Source organism: Hyperolius riggenbachi, chromosome 6, assembly GCF_040937935.1.
Source record: "Hyperolius riggenbachi isolate aHypRig1 chromosome 6, aHypRig1.pri, whole genome shotgun sequence".
NCBI lineage: Eukaryota > Metazoa > Chordata > Amphibia > Anura > Hyperoliidae > Hyperolius > Hyperolius riggenbachi.
The window spans coordinates 307,106,164-307,127,321 of NC_090651.1; the positions used below are offsets into that span (position 1 = coordinate 307,106,164).

At 42.9% G+C, this 21,158-nt stretch overlaps 1 long non-coding RNA gene across 1 annotated transcript in view; it reads right to left on the reverse strand.

Moving 5' to 3' along the window:
- Nucleotides 1-9,762, reverse strand: part of LOC137522836 (uncharacterized) — a 37,201-nt gene extending 27,439 nt beyond the window's left edge. Inside the window, exon 1 of the long non-coding RNA XR_011022454.1 lies at nt 9,494-9,762. This is a non-coding gene — a long non-coding RNA (uncharacterized lncRNA). The remainder of the gene's footprint in view (nt 1-9,493) is intronic.
- Nucleotides 9,763-21,158: the final 11,396 nt, after the last annotated feature.

A 21,158-nucleotide genomic window follows, 5' to 3' on the forward strand; every position in this document is an offset into this window, starting at 1 on the left:
GGAAAAAAGCCCGAGCGGTTTTCTTTGATGGGTGGAGCTTAGCTAAAATACAGCTAAAAATGATGCTTTGGTAAGAGAAACAAAGTTCTTATGCTGTGAAACTGTTAAAGAAATACCAAGACTTTTCAGTTCTGCTGAGTAGATTTTTAGTCCGGAGGTTCACTTTAATATTATTGCTTCATGAAAATGATGAACGACAAGGTTAGATTTTCTCAGTTGATCATTATTCCCTGAGATGAGGCACTGCAATATGCTAGATCAGGTGATTTGGCCGCGGGGAATGGCAGGCATCTAATAGACGCCCGCAAAAAAGTATCAGTAATCAAGCGCCCAGGCCAGGGAGTTTGGCACCTGATGCGGCGCTACTTTTGCACTGGATTAGGAAGGAATAGAGGAGCCAGTCATCTACTTTGTACGCACTTGGAGGGAGGTTAGTGTTAGGCACTTGGGGGGTGGGGGGTTAGTTTTAAGCACTAGGAGGGGAGGATTCAAATGATGGGTAAGTGCATAGAAAAATATTGGGGATGTAAATTACCAATATATTTGCTAGAGGCACGTCCCAGTGCCCAACTCATGTGCGACGTTGCAATAGATCTCCTCTTTATCTCCCCCTCTCCATCATTGAATATACCAGGCATGCACATGTGAGTATGCATGTTCCTATGAGGAACCTTACTCAGAGATATCTTTGGGTGGTTTAGGTTCTTCTTAAAACATTAGAGATCATTAGTCATTAAAAAAAACTAGATTTAAATGATTTGCCTTGCAGCAACCCCCAGGCCCGGATTTATATCACAGGAGCCTATAGGAACAGATGTCCTGGACATTAGACTTCACCCTCCATGGACCTACAAACCCCCTCCGAACCGCACTGCAAGTGTGCTGACTGTCCCAGCTGTCACCTCCCCCTTACGTCCCTTGCCCATCATAGGCAGCTACATGTGACCCTTAGTATTAGGTAGCCAGATCTATCCTCATTATTAAGTAGCTAGTGGTGACGCCGACTGCAGGGAGATCTTGTCAGTGGAATGCTGAGAGCAGGGAGAGTAACCTCTTCTTCTGGAGGAAGAGAGGCATTAGGGGAGGCGAGTGAGCCGCCTTTCCATCACCAGGCGCCTGTAGGCACGTGCCTACAGTGCCTTATGGTAAAGCCAGCCCTGGCAAACCCCCGCTATATTCTGATTTTATCAAGGTGAGAGTTGCAGACTTGGCACCTAATAACTGCCACTGTTTTAATTTGCACAGTCCAGGTTTGCTGGATCACTTATGTTCTCCGGCTCAGGACGGCTTCAGTAAATCAGCCTTTATATATAAGATACTATACAGACTGATGTAAGATGTGTATTCTTAAGAAGAAAGCTGCCTCTGACTCTTGTTAATCATCATCATTCTTCTTCGGTAACCAAATATTTTATTTATAAGTCTGTTTTTAGCTACAGCTTTCTAAAAATAAATGGGACCGGAATAGTATGGTTTACAGTATTACCTCAGTAAATTATTAATAGTATCAACCAAGGGAAGATGTTAAACACCTGTTAGAGAAGGATGCCATTACATTGCAACAGAGATTATTAAAGTGGACCTCTCCTTTCATAAAGGTGACCACACACCATACAACTTTAAAAATATCTGTTCAATTTAAGAATTGCAATCAATTTTTCTGACTAACATTTCAAAAATATGACCAATGTACCACACACGTATGTTCAATTTGTCCCCAATTATGATAAAAATGATCGGAAACTCCAACACACACCATACAATCTTTAGAAAGATTGAAAAAAAATATCTGGCATTCCGGATCGATCAAAAATCGAAGAAAACTGGAAATCCGATCTGATTTTTCAGTCGAATGAATAAAAAGCTTTCGATTTTATCGGGAGATCTGATCGTTTTTATCGAATTGCCGTAAAATTGGATCATTTTATTGTATCGTGTGTGGACAACTTAAAGTGGACCCAAATTAAAAATACAAGATTTCAGAAATAAAATCTATTTTCTAAATTATAATAATAAATAGCAGCCTTTTTTCAGCTGCATGATGACAAATAAAAATATATTACATTTATTGGAGGAACCCCTCCCTTCCTTTCAAATTGCCGGGATTTTTCCGGCAAACTGGTGGAGTAGATGGTGTCCGGCAATGGAGGAATTGCTAATGGCTGCCCCCAGTATAACCCTAGCTATGAAAAGAGAAGAGTGAAAAGCAGGCACTGAAATGATCACATGTTTGAAGGAGTGTTTATTTATCTTTGTATGTGTCAGAGTGGTGCAACTAAATATTTTTAATTAAAAAAATGTTTGGTTTGGGTCCGCTTTAAGAAAGACACAATACGGCTTCGCAGGGCACACTCATGGAACTGCAGGCACCTGTCCCCCCAAACATAATTTAAGACATACATTGCCTCATTCATAAACACGCCACACAACCAACGGCATTCCACTTTTGGGGGGTTATATGAGCATTGTGGGATACCAGGAGGGAAAAGCTAGAGCTGAAATTCAGAGATAAGTCAATGCTACGGGTCTCTGGGTGCCCTAATTGTATGTAGTTACTGTAACAAACCACATGTGCATGCTATACTGCCTGTGTGCGGCCTGTAATATATGTGTGTGTGTGTGTGTGTGTGTGTGTGTATGCAGGTGTGTGGGCATATGTAGCTGTGTGCGTGCGTGTGTGTGCAAATTGTAGGTGTGTGTGTGTCTGTACGTGTGTGTGTGTGTGTCTGTACGTGTGTGTGTGTGTGTGTGTGTGTGTGTGTGTGTGTGTGTGTGTATGCAGGTGTGTGGGCATATGTAGCTGTGTGCGTGCGTGTGTGTGCAAATTGTAGGTGTGTGTGTGTCTGTACGTGTGTGTGTGTGTGTGTGTGTGTGTGTGTGTGTGTGTGTGTATGCAGGTGTGTGGGCATATGTAGCTGTGTGCGTGCGTGTGTGTGCAAATTGTAGGTGTGTGTGTGTGTGTGTGTGTGTGTGTGTGTGTGTGTGTGTGTGTGTGTGCAAATTGTAGGTGTGTGTGTGTGTCTGTACATGTGTGTGTGTGTGTATACGCATGCATATGCATGTTTGTTGTGTCTGTGTATGTCTGTGTATATCTGTGTGTATGTCTGTGTTTATGTGCACAAAGTGGGGGTAGAAAGAAAGACAAGAAAGACCAACACTTATATCACGCTTTTCTCCTGGTGGACTCAAAGCGCCAGAGCTGCAGCCACTAGGACGCGCTCTATAGGCAATAACAGTGGCAGTAGCTCCTGCTGAATAGGTGCTGGCTTACTAAACAGGCAGAGCCGAGATTCGAACCCTGGTCTCCTGCGTCAGAGGCAGAGCCCTTAACCATTACACTATCCAGCCAGAAGATGGAAGAAATGTGTACATTTTCTCAAGAGGAGTAGAACAAAGTAGAGAAGAGAAAAAAAAAGGACAAAAACAGTGGCAAAGGAAGCTAGAAAGGAAAATGGAAGATTTCGCCTTCAGCCCCCGCGCTGGCAAAAAAAAACAAAAAAAAACACCAAGGCCCATTAGCCACTACCGTGCCAAACAGCACATTCTACTCCTTTTCTAGGGTGAATGTTTTAGTGTTATTGTTTCAACTATTCAAGATACTGAACATGTTGTGCTCCTATGGAACAAGATATCATGGTTCCCTGATAAAGCTATACTAGTTCTGTCTCCAGTCATAGAGGCTGATAAGGAGCAGAAAGATACTCAGTGACCCCTAACCCCCAATCACCACCCCCAATCACCACCATGGATGAGGGTTTATGGTGATCCAGTGGGCTTGTTTGATTTTTTTTTATAGTAGCATAACCTACATGACTTGGGACACAACTAGAACATTTTGACAGGAATCCCCATGCCTTTAAAAAAAGAACTGTAAATACACCTATTATTTGCCCAATATCTATATTTTGATTCACTACTCAATAAAAGCTGAGCTACTCAATAAAAGCTGATCAGACAAAATGTATCTTTAGTAAACCCATGTTATTTAGGTGATATTACATCTTTATTCTGTGTTATATAATTTTGCATGGTTCTCTTTAGGATTCCATCAAACAATTTACACACAGCAGATGTTAAGCTTGCAATTCCATATCTTGACAAATGTTTCCTATTTAAAAATATAGGCAAAAATTTAATATCTCAGCTTTAGCTTGATCTTCTGCAACTGAGTTCCCTGCCCCATATTTAACAAGTACTGTATTCTCAGCCTTTCATTTTGAACTCAGATATCTATAAAACTCAGATAAAAGTCATATGGATATAAAAGGTTTTAAGAGGGATAAATGTTTTTATAAACATATGTATTTAAAGAATGAATATATATATATATATATATATATATATATATATATATATATATATATATATATATATATATATATATATATATATATATATATATATTGTATATATACAGTGCTGCCCATAATTATTCCTACCCCTGGGAAATTTTGACTTGAAGTTACTTTTATTTGACCAGCAAGTCATTTTTTTGACGGGAAATGACATCGGTGTCTCCCAAAGGATAATAAGATGATGTACAAGAAGCATTATTGTGGGGAAAAAAAACAATTCTCAGCTTTTATTTACATTTCAGCAAAAAGGGTCCTGTCCAAAATTATTCATAGCCTTCTCAATAATCAATAGATAAGCCTTTATTGGCTATTACAGAAATCAAACGCTTCCTATAATTGTTCCTATAATTGCAGGCCAGCTTTTTGCATGTCTCCACAGGTATTTTTGCCCATTCATCTTTAGCAATGAGCTCCAATTTTTTTAGATTGGAGGGTCTTCTTGCCATCACTGTGATCTTTAGCTCCCTACACAGATTCTCAATTGGATTTAATTCATGACTCTGACTGGGCCACTCCAAAACGTTATGGTTATTAATGTTGTTGTCTGCTAACCATTTCTTCACCACTTTTGCTGTGTGTTTCGGGTCATTGTCATGCTTAAATTTCCACTGGTGCCCAAGGCAAAGTTTCTCTGCAGACTGCCTGATGTTGTCATTGAGAATCCTCATGTATTGCTCTTTTTTCATGGTGTCATTTACTGTGATTAGATTCCCTGGTCCATTAGCTGAAAAACACCCTCAAAGCATTAGGTTCCTACCACCCTTTTTGACAGTGGGCATGGTGTTCTTTGGGTCGGACTCTGACTGGGCCACTCCACTGACTGGGACTCTTACTGGGACACTCCAAAATGTTAATGTTGTTGTCTGCTAACCATTTCTTCACCACTTTTGCTGTGTGTTTTTGGTCATTGTCATGCTGAAATGTCCACTGGTGCCCAAGGGCAAGTTTCTCTGCAGACTGCCTGATGTTGTCGTTGAGAATCCTCATGTATTGCTCTTTTTTCATGGTGTCGTTTACTGTGATTAGATTCCCTGGTCCATAGGCTGAAAAACACCCTCAAAGCATTAGATTCCCACCACCATGTTTGACAATGGGGATGGTGTTCTTTGGGTCGAAGGCTTTTCTTTTTTACACCAAATGAAGGAATCATCATTGTGACCAAACAATTCAATTTTTGTTTCATCTGACCATAACACAGAAGACCAGAAGTAATCTTCTTTGTCCAGATGAGCATTTGCAAAGGCCAAGCGAGATTTTGTGTGCCTTATCTGGAGAAGTGGCGTCCACGTTTATGAAAAAAGGGCGCCTGGAAAAAAGGGTGCGGGATATAGCCGAAATTATAAGTTGCTGTAACGATTAGTATCAGCACACAGAGAGAATCTGATTGTTGATGATCTGCAGAATCATCAACAATACAGATGTATACTTGATTATGGATGATCTGCAAAATCACCAATAATACAAGTATGACTAACCTCTGGACACCTAATAAGTAAAAGTGTTTGATGAACTGTAGGCTATCTCCCGAGAAGCGGGAGATATAAGCAGCTCGGCCAAGAACCACCTGAGGGGCAGGTGGCCCTGGGCAGTGCAGAAACTATCTCCTTGAAAGTGAGGACCTGGTGACCAGGGATAATAATATCAGATGGTAAACTGTACTGCAGCCAGGGGACTCCAGAGGAAGAGGCCACTGGCTGCTAACAGGCCGGACTCTCTGAGGAGCGGGAGTCCTGGTTGCAGCTGACACCTGGTGGAATGGTGTTACTGCTAGTACAGATAGACTGAGCACTCAGAGAGAGTGACAGCCTGGGTGGTCGAGCAGGCCAGGTCGGCAACACACGAGCAGATGAGGTACAGAGACAGAAGACTGATTCAGTAACCGGGTACAGGCAGGGTCTGGCAACAGGTAGGCAGATATGCAGAGGTACCAAATCAGAAAGCAAGAGAAAGGTCGACAGAGCAAATAGTCATAACATATAAATATAACAAAGTCCTAGCCTGGGGCGTGAGGTCCTTGGTCTCGACACCCGGGAACTAGTCTAGAGTATAACACAGCAATGACACAGTATCCCTAAGCTTGGGTGTGAGCTCCTTGGTCACAACACCCTGGAACTGATCTAAAGTATAACACAGCAATGACACAGTATCCCTAAGCTTGGGTGTGAGGTCCTTGGTCACAACACCCTGGAACTGGTCTAAAGTATAACACAGCAATGACACAGTGTCCCTAAGCTTGGGTGTGAGGTCCTTGTTCACAACACCCTGGAACTGGTCTAAAGTATAACACAGCAATGACACAGTATCCCTAAGCTTGGGTGTGAGGTCCTTGGTCACAACACCCTGGAACTGGACTAAAGTATAACACAGCAATGACACAGTATCCCTAAGCTTGGGTGTGAGGTCCTTGGTCACAACACCCTGGAACTGGTCTAACATATAACACAAGCGTAATCTGGCTAAGTGTGAATTCACAGGTCCTCCTGGTTCTGATTGGTCTGAGTGCTCACACGTAAGTATTCGCAACAGCAGAAGCGGAGCAACTGAATGACCTGTCCTATATATACTGCAAGCGCTCCACAGCGCCGCCCCAGTCACTCAGCCAATCCGGAGCATAGCTGGAGTCAGCTGATCGCCAGATCAGCTGACTCCCCTTCTAGTTGCATAAAGGTCCTGGCGCGCGTGTGCGTAGCCCTTAGTCTATGAGCAATAGAAGGACCAGTCATGCCGCTTGCTGTTGCTGTTGCGGCCGTATCTCCGCTATCCATTACAGTTGCAATGTAAAACAATATTTTTCGTTTATAGCTTATAAACGAAAATATAGTGCTAAATCTGTTCAATAAACGGAAATGGAATGGCAAAATACCATCTATAACAACAAACAAATTCGGAAATGAAACGTCAAATAGCGTCTATACCAAAAAACGATATTTACACTTGTATTAAGCATAGTGATACAATGGTGTATTTTACTGCAATTATACCTAACTGTAGGCTCTCCCTATCCCTAACCCCCTTTGTGTAAATATACATAATTTAATAAATTGTGTATATTACAAATATTGTACTGTAATTATACCTATCCCTACTCTCACACAGAACCATCCCTGTACCCATCCCTAACCCCTAGACCAGAAGTGCCCACACTTTTTTGGCTTGTGAGCTACTTTTAAAAATTAGCAAGTCAAAGTGATCTACCTATGTACAATTTTAGGAGCACACTTGTATATACAGAATGGAAAATGTAGTGGGGTTGGGATCTACCATGAAGGCAGTAGATCGCAATTTACCTAATGGGCACCCCTGCCCTAGACCCCCCTGGTGGTGCCTAACCCTAACCACCCCCCTGGTGGTTTATATTGTACTGTAACTATACCTATCCCTACTTTCACACAGAACCCTCCCTGTACCTATCCCTAACCCCTAGACCCTCCCTAGTGGTGCCTTACCCTAACCACCCTCCTGGTGGTGCCTAACCCTAAGACCCCCTGGTGGTGCCTAACCCTAACCACCCCCTGGTGGTGCCTAACCCTAACCACCCCCCTGGTGGTGCCTAACCCTAACCACCCCCTCTGGTGGTGCCTAACCCTAAGACCCCCCTGGTGGTGCCTAACCCTAACCACCCCCCTGGTGGTGTATATTGTACTGTAACTATACCTATCCCTACCTACAGACAGAACCTTCCCTGTACCTATCCTAACCCCTAGACCACCCCCTGGTGGTGCCTAACCCTAACCACCCCCCTGGTGGTGCCTAACCCTAACCACCCCCTGGTGGTGCCTAACCCTAAGACCCCACTGGTGGTGCCTAACCCTAACCACCCCCCTGGTGGTGCCTAACCCTAACCACCCCCCCTGGTGGTGCCTAACCCTAACCAACCCCCCCCCCCCGGTGGTGCCTAACTCTAACCACCCCCCTGGTGGTGTATATTGTACTGTAACTATACCTATCCCTACTTTCACACAGAACCTTCCCTGTACCTATCCTAACACCTAGACCCCCCTGGTGGTGCCTAACCCTAACCCCCTCTGGTGGTGCCTAACCCTAAGACCCCCCTGGTGGTGCCTAACCTTAACCACCCCCCTGGTGGTGCCTAACCCTAACCACCCCCTGGTGGTGCCTAACCCTAACCACCCCCTGGTGGTGCCTAACCCTAACCACCCCCTGGTGGTGCCTAACCCTAACCACCCCCTGGTGGTGCCTAACCCTAAGACCCCCCTGGTGGTGCCTAACCCTAACCACCCCCTGGTGGTGCCTAACTCTAACCACCCCCCTGGTGGTGCCTAACCACCCCCCTGGTGGTGCCTAACCCTAAGACCCCCTGGTGGTGCCTAGCCCTAACCACCCCCCTAGTGGTGTATATTGTACTGTAACTATACCTATCCCTACTTTCACACAGAACTCTCCCTGTACCTATGCCTAACTCCTAGACCCCCTGGTGGTGCCTAACCCTAACCACCCCTGGTGGTGCCTAACCCTAAGACCCCCCTGGTGGTGCCTAACCCTAACCACCCCCTGGTGGTGCCTAATCCTAACCACCCCCCTGGTGGTGCCTAACCCTAACCACCCCCCTGGTGGTGCCTAACCCTAACCACCCCCCTGATGGTGCCTAACCCTAAGACCCCCCCCCCCCCCTGGTGGTGCCTGACCCTAAGACCCCCCTGGTGGTGCCTAATCCTAACTCCTCCCTGGTGGTGCCTAACCCTAATTCTCCCCTGGTGGTGCCTAATCCTAACCATCCCCCTAGTCGTGCCTAACCCTAACCATCCCCCTGGTCATGCCTAACCCTTACCTTCCCCACTGCACAAACACCCTTACACACATATAAACAATAATATATTTAATCCTTAAAATACTTCACTATAAATAACATGAATAGAATAATTTATATATTTGTAATGGAATAAATAGTGTTAAAATCACGTACACATTGATATTATAAATAGAAAAAGATATATATATATATATATATATATATATACTGTGTATATATATATATATATATATATATATATATATATATAATAGATAGCCTTACAATCACGTACACATTAAAAATCTTAAAACAATGGTAATATTAAAAGCGATATATTAGAAAACTATAATTAACGCATTATAAGTGTAAAAAACAAAGTTAATACCAAAAGCAATGTATTTCCGATAGAACAAGGTTGAAAACAGGGCCGGCTTTAGGGGGGGGCAAGAGGGGGCAGAGCCCCCTCAAATAGACTTCTTGCCCCCTCAAATATGCTGCTGCTTCCTGGTCCATGGAACGCAGACACAACACATTTCCTCTATCTCCGCTGTGCTGTGTGTAGAGGGCGGAGATAGAGACACTCAGTAGCCTGGTCGGGTATCACATGGGGCCAGGCAGCCAGTGAGAGAGGAGTGAGACACTCTGCTCTCTCACTGGCTGCCCGCCCCATGTGATCCCGGCCAGGCAGCCAGCCACAAGTATCTCTGTATCTGAATGAGAAGGATGGGCGCGCTGGGGAGACATGAGAGGAAAAGGCAAGTGATTTATGTCTCCAGTCCCAGCCGCCCAGCTCTCTGCATACACAGGACACAGCCTGTCAGACTGCCTGTGTGCTGCTGATGGACGGCGCTATGTTGTGTATAATGTACGAGTCCCCTGACCTCCCACACTGACCTGAGGACCCTGTGCCCACATCACTGTGATGATTGGTGGGCAGGGGGATACTCTTTTATTAATAACTGATTCCTATCTGCAGCTCAGGGAGCAGGAACAATCTGCACAGAGGTCAGATATACTCTGTGTAATGCTCACCCCCTTTCTTTTCACTATTCAGTCTCACTGACTGACCTGCCCTCTGCTCTTCTATCTGCTCTGCTCACTTCAGCCTGCATTTTCTTTTAACCCTTTCACTGCCTGTCCTAGCTTCTTAAGCTTTGTGTATCCTAATTTAATCATTTGTAGCTGCTGCTGGTCTCCTATTAAGAATGTCTTAAAGTGTACCAGAGATGATTGACAGTGTTGTATACATACCTGGGGCTTCCTCCAGCCCCATGCGCACAGATCACTCCCACGACGCCGTCCTTTGCTGCCTGCTGCTGCGGTATTGGGTCCCGTTAGTTCTGCCAGTCTACCCAAGGGAAGTGCGCCCTCTACGTATCTCTTCGGTGTTCGCTGGAGAGATACGTAAAGAGCGCAGTTCCTCTTGCGCAGACTGGCTGAACTAACGGGACCCAATACCGCAGCAGCAGGCAGCAGAGGACGGCGGCGTGGGAGCGATCTGTGTGCATGGGGCTGGAGGAAGACCTGGGTATGTATAAAACAGTATCAATCATCTTTGGTTTCCTTTAAGGGTGCCATACATCAGCAACTTGGCAGTGTATTTTTGGTGAAATGCTGTCAGATCACATATATTTTTGGGGGATGCACTACAGCAGAGCTCAAACTATCCCAGCAGACCTTTAACACCACTGCTAAAGTCATGTATATTTGGCCCCACCCATGACCACACCCACGGTCTGCTGCATGACCACGCCCATTTTTTGGCGCGCCGCGCTACGCGCGGCGCAGGGGTTTTTTATGCCCCCTGCAAATTTCTGGCTGCCCCCTTATATGTGCCTGTCTAGAACCGGCCCTGGTTGAAAACGATATTTTTAAGCATTATACGTATGAAAACGAATTTTAAATGAGAAAATAAGTGTAAACGATAATTTACTTGTTACAGCCCTGAAAGCAAAATGGAAAAATGGAAAAATAAGTAAAAGCTCCTATAAGCGAAATTTAAAAATGAAAAAATAAGTAAACCACAAAGTTAAAACGAACTTGTAAACGGTATTTGTAATAAACCTTATTCTGTAAACGAAAACTTTTGTTAACACGATCCCTGCAACTGCTATTTCTTGGGCGTCCTTTTTTCCTGTCGGGCGCCCAATAGCCGATATTTTGCATTGCAGTCTATGGCGGCGCCCTTTTTGTCCATTAGCCATATGTGCCCTTTTTTACTGGCCCAGTGGGGTCCTCCTTGGTCTGCATCTGCGGAATCCAGCAGTGTGCAGTGTCTGTTGGATTGCCTGCCTTGAGACATTGCCACCAGCAGAGCCCAGATTCACCAGAATTGCCTTAGTGGTGATCCTTTTTCACCTCTCTCACTATCCTCCTGGCCAGCACAGGTGTTGCTTTTGGCTTCCGACCACGTCCTCTGAGATTTTTTAAGAATACTTTGCACTGTAGCCACTGTAACTTGAAAACATTTAGAAATGGCCTTGTAGCTTTTTCGTGACTTGTGGGCAGCCACAATGAATGTGCAGCCGCAGGTCCTCCTCACTGAGTTCCTTTGTCTTAGTCATGACTGTCCACAAACCAACTTCAGAGAGCTGTTTTTCACCTGTTGAGTTGATTAAAATAGCTGTTCTTAATTAATCAGGGTAATTAGGATGCTTTAGAACAGCTTGGACTATTTGGAATGGTATAAAACGTTGAATTTTCCCACAGACTGTGACAGTTTGTGAAGGGTATTAATAATTTTGGACTGGTCACTTTTTGATCAAATGTAAATAAAAGCTGAGAATTTTTTCCCACAATAATGCCTCAGTACATCTTCTTATTATCTTTTGGGAGACACCTATGTAATTTCCCATAAAAAAAGGACTTGTTGGTAGAGATGGCCCGAACGGTTGCATGGGAACGTATTCGAGCGAACATCGGTGGTTCGCGTTCGTGGTGAACCGCGAACTATATGCGAGTTCGACCCGCCCCCTATACTACATCATTAGGCTAAACTTTGACACTCTATATCACAGTCAGCAGACACATGGCAGCCAATCAGGCTGCACTCCCTCCTGGAGCCACCCCTTATATAAGACAGTTGCGTCGGCCATTATCTCACTCGGTGTGGCTGCAGTAAATTAGGGAAGGGAGAGAGCTTGCTGCACAGATTAGGAAAATCTTAGTTAGGCTCTTGTTAGGCTTGTTAGCTTGCTCTTTGCTGATACTTATTGCTAAAAAGCACCCCACAACAGCTCTTTTGAGAGCTAATGTTGTTCTTGTGATCATTTTTTTTTTGCATATACAGCCCTGTCAGTCAGTCGCAGCTGGCCGTTGCTAATTCCTACTGTGCCACTGCCAGGCTCAGCACATCCAGTTCCTACCTTTTCACTGCACGTGTGTGACAGCTGCACATTTGTAATACCGGTCACTGCATACCTGTTCACGGTACCTGTGTGTGTGACAGGCAGCTGCACATTGTATTGATACCAGTCACTGCATACCTGTTCAGTGCACCTGTGTGACAGCACGCAGTGTTATATTATATACCTGTCATTGCATACCTGTTCACGGTACCTGTGTGTGTGTGACAGCTGCACATTTGTAATACCAGTCCAACCATGCATACCTGTTCATGTTCACTGCACCTGCGTGACAGCATGCAGTGTTATATAATACCAGTCACTGCATAACTGTTCACTGCACCTGTGGGTGTGACAGCTGCACATTGTATTGTGTAATACCAGTCCGTGCATACCTGTAGCTGCACCTGTGACAGACCGCACATAGTATTATATACCAGCAGTCACTGCATGCTTTTAACTGCACCTGTGTGTGTGACAGCTGCACATTGTTTTGTGTAATACCAGTCTGTGCATACCTGTAACTGCACCTGCCGCAGTGCACACACTCATGTTGGGCAAACTCACGCGCTCCTCAGTATACTCTGGCGTGGAACGGTACCTCTATGTGGTACCCTGGTGGTGCTTAAAACTAACCACTCCCCTGGTGGTGCTTAACCATAAAAGCCCCCCCCCAAGAGGTGCCTAACCCTAACCACCCCCCGGTGGTGCCTAACTCTAACCCATTCCGGTAGAGCCTAAACCTAAATACCCCCAAGTGGTGCCTTACCCTAACCACCCCCCCTGGTGGTGCCTAACTCTAACCACTCCCCCTGCAGAAACACCCTTACACACACCCTGAGCTGCTTGGTTACTCTGTCACACATAGAAACAATAATACATTTGATAACATAAAATCTGTACATACAAACAAAATAATACAAAATTATAACGTTGCAAGCTTCTAAAATGATAACATATTTTAATACCTTTAATGTCTTAATGTTAACAATATTTATTGGGCGCCCTTTTTTCTGCTTTGGGCGCCATATTAACAATACATGCATTAGAGTCTATGGTGGCGCCCTTTTCGTCCACTTGCTACCAGCGTCCTTTTTTCCTGCTACCCTTTTTTGCAAGCAGGAAAATTGGGCACATATAAGAAGTGGACAAATCCATTCACTCATATGTTAAATATCGGCTATTGGGCGCAAAACTGAATGATTCGAGCGCACATTAAATAGTGGGAAATTTTTTGTTTTGAGAATTAGTGGTTTGTAAAATATCATTTCAAATTCGTTTTTGACAATTATAATTTTTTGAAAATTATTGTTTTAACTGTTTTAACATTTTGAAATTTGTTTTGAAAATTATAATTTTATAAATTATCATTCTAAAATGCAAACTAGATTGTGTCGTTTCTGAAGAAACCACAGGATGTTGGCTATGTGTCTGATTGGCTGTATGTAGCTCCGCCCACCTTGCCACATTTCAACGCCAGTCACCCAGTGACCCACTGTGCCAAGTCTGGGAACTCTGGCTTTAATACAGTGAGAGTTACAGCTGTTTACATTTTCCCATTGAAGTCAATAGGCAAAATATGATTGGCTGGTTTTGGCCCCGCCCACTTTTAACATTTCAATCCCAGTCCCCCTGTGACTGAGTGTGCCAAGTTTGAAGTCCCTGCCAGTAACAGTAAAAGAATGGCAGCAACTTATATATTGACATTGATTAGCAATAGGTAACATTTGATTGGCTGTTTTAAGCTCCGCCCATTTTTCTAAATTTTAACATTTACCACCAAATCATGGTCTGTGCCAAGTTTTGGACCTCTGGCTTTAAAACTGTGAGAGTGGCAGTATTTGAAAGCTTTACATTGAAGTGCATTGGTGAAATTTGATTGGATGCTAGTGGCTCTGCCCACTTTTCTTATTTTTTGACCGCAATCACCCAGTGAGTAACTGAGCCAAGTTTGGGACACCTGGCATTTAAACTCTGGTAATAGCAGCAGTTTATCATTTTTCATTAAGGTCAATGGCTGAAATCTGATTGGTTGTTGTTGCCCCGCCCCCCTTTTTTTATTAATGGTGAACCACAGTCACCCAGTCACTAACACTCCAAAGTTTGGGAATGCTGGCATTTAACGTGTAAAAATGGCAGCAGTTTCATTGTTTTCTTTTGAAAATGAATGAATGGCATTTGATTGGTTGCTGGTGGCTCCACCCACTTTTTCAAAATTTGAAGTGTAAATCCCCATGGACCACATTTGCGATATTCGAAGTCCCTGACATCAATATTGTGAGAATGGCAGCCTTTTTAATTTTTCCCATTTAAATCAATTAAAGAAATCTGATTGGTCGGTTTTGGCTCCGCCCACTTTTATGAATTTTAATCCCAGTCCCCCAGTGACCAACTGTGCCAAGTGTCAGGACCTTGCCATTAACCGTCTAAGAGCAGCAGCAATTTTTATTTTTCCCATTTAAACTAATAGCTGAAATTTGATTGGCTGTGGTAGACTCCACCCACTTTTTATACATTTTCACCCCAGTCACCCAGTGACCCACTGTGCCAAGTCTGGGAACTCTGGCTTTAATATAGTGAGAATTACAGCCGTTTACATTTTTACATTGAAGTCAATAGGGAAAATCTGATTGGCTGTTTTTGGCCCCGCCCACTTTTTGGGGTCCCCAAAATGTGACAGAATGCTTCAGCTTCACCCCATGACTAAGTGACCCAAGTTTGGTGAGTGTAACTTCAAAGCAGTATGAGTGGCAGAAGTTTCAAATTTTCCAATGAAAGTCTATGGGAAAAATGGGGTCTTTGGGGGTCCGCTACAGGAGCGCGGAGGGTGGGATTGCTTAAAAAAGCACAAGCAACCTATTCGGGTATGAGCCGAACAAGTGTGCAAAGTTTCAGAATTCTACTCCTTAAACTCTAGGAGGAGTAGCGTATAGAAAATTGCTAAATTTTCATTGGCCACTGGTAGCTCCACCCACTTTGGGCTGACCCCCCAAAATACATATTTCTATTTGGGGTGACACAAACAATATGTGGTCCGAGTATGGGGAGTGTAGCTTCAAAATTGTACGAGTGGCAGAGATTTGAAATTTTTCCCTGTCAAAGTCAATACGAAAAAAAAGGGGCTTCCAGGGCCCGCCGCAGGGGCCCGGAGGGTGGGAGCGCTTAATAAAGCACAAGAAACGTACTTCGCTATAAGACGAATAAGTGTGGAAAGTTTGGCGCTTGTACCCCTAAAACTGTAGGAGGAGTAGCGTTTAGAAAGTGGGGGGGCGCTAATAATAATAATAAGAAGAAGAAGCTGAACTCGAAGAACAAGATGTTGGCTATTTACATAGCCAACATAATTATCGTTTTAACTGCTTTAACATGTTGAAATTCATTTTGAGAAATGTAATTTAGTAAATTTTCATTTTGAAATGTCTTACAAATATACCACTTTGTGTATTTACGTTATTTGCAGCAGCAAAAGGGGGTGTTAGGATCTGGTGTCAGGAAGGGGGGCCTTAGGGTTAGGCACCACCAGGGTGGTCTTAGGGTTAGGCACCACCAGGGGGGTCTTAGGGTTAGGCACCACCTGGGGAGTCTAAGGGTTAGGCACTACCAGGAGAGTATTAGGGTTATGCACCACCAAGGGGTGTCTTATGGTTAGGCACCACCAGAGAGGTCTTAGGATTAGGCACCACCAGAGAGGTCTTAGGGTTAGGCACCACCAAGGGGGTTCTTGGGGTTAGGCACCACCAGGGGGGTCTTAGGGTTAGGCACCACCAGGGGGGTCTTAGGGTTAGGCACCACCAGGGGGGTCTTAGGGTTAGGCACCACCAGGGGGGTCTTAGGGTTATGCACCACCAAGGGGTGTCTTAGGGTTAGGCACCACCAGAGAGGTCTTAGGGTTAGGCACCACCAGGGGGGTTCTTGGTGTTAGGCACCACCAGGGGAGTCTTAGTGTTAGGCTCAACCAGGGGGGGTCTAAGAGTTTGGGATAGGTAGAAGTTGGGTTCTTTGTGAGAGTAGGGTTAGGTTTAGTAGTAGTAAAATATCTGTAATATTTACCAATGTTTTACTATGCTTATTACAACTGTAAATATATTTTCTTTTTTATTGTCATATATTACATTTTGAGATTTTAGTTTCACCTGGCACACTTTTTATTACCATCATTTTAATATATGTAATATTCTATTTCAGATAAAGATAAAGAAATTATAAAAAAAATAACCTTAATATTTGGCTTTGTAATATTTAAAACAATGATTTTGGCTTTACTCTGCGCCCTTTTTTCACAGCGCCTTTATTTCATACACGCATCTTTTTCTGCATGTTTTTTTTGCACACCACATGGGATTTTTATTGTCAGCTGCTGTCATCGGAAAACCACGCCCGTTTTCCACAGACTCGAGTGTGATCCCTGCCTTAGTGTAACATGTTGTTGGAAAGTTTTTTTTAATTTCCGCTTATGAAAGTGGCTACGTATGCAGCACATGACTTAATCAGTCTTGGCTCCTTACTCTCCCACCACGTGTTTTCAACGTAGAGAGGATTGTGTAGTATCATGTTTCCTGTCCGTTCTTCAGAAAATACAAACAAGAGAACTTAATGTGTCCAAGAACAGTTTATATGTTAAAGAGCCGTGTTTATCTTCTGCATGATTGCTCTCTCTTTCTCTCTGTGGGTGTACTGAGGAGCTTCCTTTACACAGCTGTGTGAAAGGTGCTCTACAAGCTTCTGAAGACTTCTGTATTACTACAGTGACAAGATTCTGGCAAAAACCCATGAAAGATATTATGCAACTCAGTTTCTGGACAAAATCGAAGTGTCGAGTGACCTCATACTTCCTGGTTTAATTATCCGCCTGGTACCAAAATATCTGAAGAAATTGCAGCGTTATACATTTGTAATTTGTATTTACAAAGTGACAATAAGGTACGCTTGCACAGTGTAAACTGGGTGTATGATGAAAAATGACATAGACCTCCATTATCCGGCACAGACGGGGATTGCTTCCTCGGTTAAAAACCAAGCCTGGAAACTAACAGAATTACCAGCGAAGAAAAGAGCTATAAGTAGACATTTAAATTAAGTATAACACTGATGATACAGTTGAGAGACAAGAACAAGGGCAAGTTGAATTGCAGTATTGTCCAAATGAAGACATGGTAGCTGGCGATCTTACAAAGTCTCTACCTTCAAAAAGACATTTAGGACTGATAAATAAAATTGGGCTGTCAGTTTAAGTCTAATCTGTTGAGAAGGGGTGTTGGTAGTAACAACATGATTAGCTAAACTGCAGTATTTTTAAGCAACCACAAGATGTTACTGTAAAATGTACTGATGAAACAAAAAGAAGACACACGGACACCGGGAACCCGTTCTGGTGTAATATTGTCTGGAGTGTCAAATTAATCATACAGTAGTAATATACTCACAAAGATGGGTTGCAATTGGAGGCAACCACTCGTATGAGCCTGTGGGGAATAACCGTCCCCACTTGGTCTTTCTCCAAGAAGTATACGTCGCTGCTCCTAAAAAATTTGTTTCGCAAAGAATTGCAGAGCGAAGACTCCACGAGGTAGGGTATAAAAAGTAAATACTAGATTGATACAGGAGGCACCCAAAAATTGGTGATAGTGTGTTATATTTTACAGAAAATGATAACTCAAAATAGTTAATTTAGTAAAAAATATATTTCCAATTTATTTGAAACAAACACTTATAATGCACATTGACAACGCGTTTCATAGCGTAAGCCACTTCCTCAGGTCAAGTATGTGCCTGTTAGAGGTAGACGCCCGATGGGCGACTTAAAGGATACCACAACTGACATGTGGCATAATGAGATAGACATGGGTATGTACAGTGCCTAGCACACAAATAACTATGCTGTGTTCCTTTTTTTCTTTCTCTGCCTGAAAGAGGTAAATATCAGGTATGTAAGTGGCTGACTCTGTCCTGACTCAGACAGGAAGTGACTACAGTATGACCCTCACTGATAAGAAATTCCCCCTTTTTTATCTCTTTCTTGCTCTCAGAAGCCATTTTCTGCTAGGAAAGTGTTTTATAGTTGGAATTTCTTATCAGTGAAGGTCACACTGTAGTCACTTCCTGTCTGAGTCAGGACTGAGTCAGCCACTTACATACCTGATACCTCTTTTAGGCAGAGAAAGAAAAAAAGGAACACAGCATAGTTATTTGTGTGCTAGGCACTATACATACCCATGTCTATCTCATTATGCCACATGTCAGTTGTGGTATCCTTTAAGCCGAGTGGAAGTGACCTGAGGAAGCGACTTACGCCAATAAATATTTTTTTAACTAAATTAACTCTTTTGAGTTATAATTTTCTGTAAAATATAACACACTATCACCAATTTTTGGGCGCCTCCTGTATCAATCTAGTATTTACTGTAAAATGTAAATTGCTGCAATGATCTCTATGGTATTATAATATATAGGCAAAACAAGAGGCACCAAAAGGATAAAACTCGCTAAAAAGTTTAAAATAGGAGAAGGTCATGGTGGACTTACCTCCTCCAAGCAGACACAAAATACTGTTGATATTATTCAACAAAATATATTTATTTTCATACTCCAGAAAGTACAACACGTTTCAAAGGCATTTCCCGCTTCCTCATGCTATCAACGGAGCGTATAACTCATGCAAGTCTGGTATCAAGCTTAGCTCCTCTGTATTGTGTTTTCCAGTATTCATTCTGTGTGTTCCTCTCTGTTCTACGTAAGTTACATTTCCTGATGGCTGTGTATGTTTTATCTCAGCATGTTTTTCTTCAGTAAAGTGTTGTACCGGGTGCCTATTTGTGTGTACAGACTACTCAATCCCATTAAATGTCAGCACTTCTCAACTGGGGTTTCCTGTGAAAGCAGCAGTGAAGGCAAAGCCAGAACATACTGTGTTGTGTACTGCAGACTGCCTAAAACATAATTTAATGAATACAGAAGGTGCAGTATTGCACCCTTTACACTAGACGGTGACAAAGGCCTTCGCCTGGATGGCCTTTGCCCAAAAACAGCTCTAGCCTGTGTCCTTAATGACCACTTGCTCTTTAAAGGAAGTCCATTTTCTGTAAATCATAAGCCTGTAAGGTTCCATACTTGGTGCCACAAGCCTGCCAGAAATCCTTATAAAATATAGAGCCAAACTAAAAAAAAATTATGAACAAAAGTGGGCAATCCATTTAAGGTTGCATTGAACATACATTGTTCGCATTATGTAATAGATAACCCCTTAAACTGTAAGCTTGAATGGACAGGGCCCTCTCTCCTATTGTCTCTTGATGTATTGTACTGATCACTTTATGGCTACTTAGCACAAGATTTTCTATACAAATGTGCTTTAATCTATTATGCTTTTGTTTGTCTATATAACAGCTTTGCTGATGCCATATAAATCATTAATAACAATAATGTATGCTCTACTCGCAGAGGGTCAAATGAAGTATTCTTCTTCTGAAGAGCAGGATGTGATGTCAGCTCAGGTCTTGGACCTGAGCACTCATCTTTGGTAAGGTCATACATTGGTGTATTTGTTGTGTTGTCTAAATTACCACCACAAATGCTTAGCATGCCCGTCCTCCCAGATATATTGTCATTAGGCAGCCTTTGTGTACCCCTCCCCCACCCCCAGATATCAGTCTTTTGTCACCTAGATATTAGTACAGTGTCTTTGGATTAGTATTAGTATTTGGAAGCGCATGTGCCACTACCCCCCCCCCCAACCATTTATCCTAAATATTAGTATTAGGTAGCCTTTGTTCCGCCAGACATCAGTATTAGGTAACTTTTGATCCCCCAGGTATTAGTATTGAAGGACTATCACAAAAAAATTGTAAAATTAAAATAAGGTACATGTAAACACATACAAATAAAAAGGATGCTTCTTTCAGAGTAACATGCTATAAATTACTTTTCTCCCATGCTGCTATCACTTACAGTAGTTAGTTGAAATGTGACAGAACTGACAGGTTTTTGACTAGTCCATCTCTTCATGTGAGATTCTCAGTGTTTCATTTATTCTTTACAAAAGCACTCACTGGAAAGGATCTCTACAACGATGCCAGTGGACCTCCCTACCTGGATGCACACTATTCTGGCAGTTGGTCTAAGCAACTGCCATTTACTAAATGCTTTTGAAAATAAAGAAAACCCTGAAAATCCCCCATGAGAAGATGGGCTAGTCCAAAACCTGTCAGCTCTGTCAGATTTCTACTACCTACCGTAAGGGCCCATTTCCACTTGTGCGGTGCGAATCGCTGCAGAAAAAATTTGCATGCGGATGCGAATTTTGCATGTGTTTGTATGCAAATTTTCATGCGAATTCGCATGAATGACGCTGTATGCGAATTTAACCATGGCAGTGCCTGTGTGCTTTTCAATTGATTCCATGAGAATTTGCATGTGAATTCGCATGACAATTCACATATACCCGCATAGCGGTATGCGGTATGCAAATTCTGATGGCTCTGCCATGCGAACTTTTGACTTTTTATCCATACTTATGACACCTAAATGAAATATATATTGTTTTTTCAAGACAAATTAGGTTTTCATTGTATGGGAATTTTTCCCTTGAAAAATGTTGTTTTCTATGCATTTCAATGGGAAAAAGAAGAAGGAAAAAAAACATTTATTTCTCAGTTTTACAAATTCCAGTTTAAAAATAAAAAGCACTACTTCAGATAAAAAACAAAAATT